General features: G+C 57.2%; 1 non-coding gene across 1 annotated transcript in view; it reads left to right on the top strand.

The window, feature by feature from the left end:
* The first annotated feature begins 2272 nt into the window (after nucleotides 1–2272).
* Nucleotides 2273–2500, top strand: part of LOC126433416 (small subunit ribosomal RNA) — a 1910-nt gene continuing 1682 nt past the window's right edge. The window contains exon 1 of the ribosomal RNA XR_007578466.1: nucleotides 2273–2500. This exon is cut by the window's right edge and continues 1682 nt beyond it. This is a non-coding gene — a ribosomal RNA (small subunit ribosomal RNA).

Genomic DNA, 2500 nt, shown 5'->3' with positions numbered 1-2500 from the left:
CTTAACCTAACCTATGTTGCGCCTTAACCTAACCTATGTTGCGCCTTAACCTAACCTATGTTGCGCCTTAACCTAACCTATGTTGCGCCTTAACCCAACACACGTTGCGCCTTAACCCAACACACGTTGCGCCTTAACCCAACACACGTTGCGCCTTAACCCAACACACGTTGCGCCTTAACCCAACACACGTTGCGCCTTAACCCAACACACGTTGCGCCTTAACCCAACACACGTTGCGCCTTAACCCAACACACGTTGCGCCTTAACCCAACACACGTTGCGCCTTAACCCAACACACGTTGGGCCTTAACCCAACACACGTTGGGCCTTAACCCAACACACGTTGGGCCTTAACCCAACACACGTTGGGCCTTAACCCAACACACGTTGGGCCTTAACCCAACACACGTTGGGCCTTAACCCAACACACGTTGGGCCTTAACCCAACACACGTTGGGCCTTAACCCAACACACGTTGGGCCTTAACCCAACACACGTTGGGCCTTAACCCAACACACGTTGGGCCTTAACCCAACACACGTTGGGCCTTAACCCAACACACGTTGGGCCTTAACCTGCTCTGTAATTGTCATACGACGCGTTAAATTAGTGTAGTGTTGCCTAACTGCAACCCCCGCAATATAGTTTGCTACTCGCACTGCCCGGTCCCCAGAGTATCGCTTCATGTTAAACACCTTGCAGCTATACACTGTAATGCGGATGGCAGCAGGACGTACATGCTCAATGCCCTTCGCAGTTGTTCATTGGCATTCGCATGGCGAAGCACAGCCTACGTTGTGGTACGGCTTGTGTCAACTGTCCGCTGATGTTGTACGTCCAAATCACACACTGTACTGCACATTGGTCCTCATGTACTGAATGATACATCGTGGTACATGTGTGACCGTACCACGACTGCGCCAACAACGGCGAACCATACGGTCCAAATATTGTGCACTCAGCTACATGTCGTCTCCCTATAAGAGCTGGATTGCAGTATGGTATGCCGTGGATGGCGATCGGCATGAGCCGTCTGTTGATGTAGTGGCGCGTGTTGTCAGACGTAGTCGTCTCTTCTCACACACCGTGATAGCATGGTGCACTGCGTTCCACATCTGCGACATGCGACAGAGGCCGGTTGACAGTCGTTCGCGCAATGGACATCGCATACGTACGGGGGCCACCTTCCACGTGTTCGCGAAGCGTGCACATGTTGTTGCGTGTATGTGGGCAGACATAGTGTGTCGTGACACCTGACACAGGCATGCAACAATCGTTGAATTTGCAAATGGCGATGGACGTCTACGTTTGCTGGTGACGTTACGCAAATGAAGAACTGGTAAACCGTTGTGGTGCGGTTGTTCTCGCTAGAGGTGAATCAGTGATGGCGACGATCGGTTGAGCTACCAACCGGTTGTTTCAGCGATACCCACCATGCCCACGAACGTGAATGGCATGTGGGTGTGAAGCGATACGCGGCGGTGGCTGGGTGGGACCGTCCCCGGCCGGTGAGGGGGGGCCTCCCGGCGTGCTGGCCGCGCGGTGCGTGGGCGCACGCGCTACAGCCGGCTGGTGGGGGCGGCCAGTGGCAGGCGCGCCGGCCGACGGAGGCGGCAGGCGGCGTAGCTGCGCGCCGGCGCACCCTGCACGCGGCGCCGTGCGGCCAAAGTAGGTCCTCGCGGGCCCGGTGCGAAGCGCGGTGGACATCTGCAGTGTGCTGGTCCGATTGAGGACTGTGTGCGCTGAGGATGCGCCGCCGCCCGGCGCTCGGCGCCGCGACGCCGTCTGCTGCTCGGTCGCCTCTGCGGTTCTCGCAGGTGGATTGTATCGCAGCTGTGCGGACGTGTTGGCGCGTGCGCTGTGCTGGGAGAGTTCGCTTCGGCACCCAAGTGGGGCTTTTGTCCTTCTGTGGCGCTGGCGTTGGAGCTGCCGGCCACCGTAGGTGGCGCGTGTTGTCTCCCGCCGGCAATGCCACGACAGCACGCTCCCGGGCCTCTGTCGGCAGCGGCAAGCTCAGTTGGGAGCACGGGTGGTCGCACCTAAAGCGTCTACTCGCCAAACTCCGGGCGATTGCGCCTCTCTCGAACCCGACCAAGTACTTAGGACGGCGCTGCGCGCCGCCGGGACCTGAGAGGGTTTCGAGGTGTATTGTGCAGGGGAGCTCAGCCTCCTCCTGTTTGCAGAATAATTGAGCGGACGCTTGCGTGTTCGCGCGGGCCCCCGGGACACACTCCCGGGCGGCCGGCTGCTCAGCTCTAGTTGACGCAGCTCCCTGGTTGATCCTGCCAGTAGTCATATGCTTGTCTCAAAGATTAAGCCATGCATGTCTCAGTACAAGCCGCATTAAGGTGAAACCGCGAATGGCTCATTAAATCAGTTATGGTTCCTTAGATCGTACCCACGTTACTTGGATAACTGTGGTAATTCTAGAGCTAATACATGCAAACAGAGTCCCGACCAGAGATGGAAGGGACGCTTTTATTAGATCAAAACCAAT

This window comes from Schistocerca serialis, unplaced genomic scaffold (assembly GCF_023864345.2).
Source record: "Schistocerca serialis cubense isolate TAMUIC-IGC-003099 unplaced genomic scaffold, iqSchSeri2.2 HiC_scaffold_1164, whole genome shotgun sequence".
NCBI classification, from domain to species: domain Eukaryota; kingdom Metazoa; phylum Arthropoda; class Insecta; order Orthoptera; family Acrididae; genus Schistocerca; species Schistocerca serialis.
The sequence above is the reverse complement of the archived record's forward strand: the minus strand, read 5'-3'. Positions and strand labels throughout refer to the sequence as shown.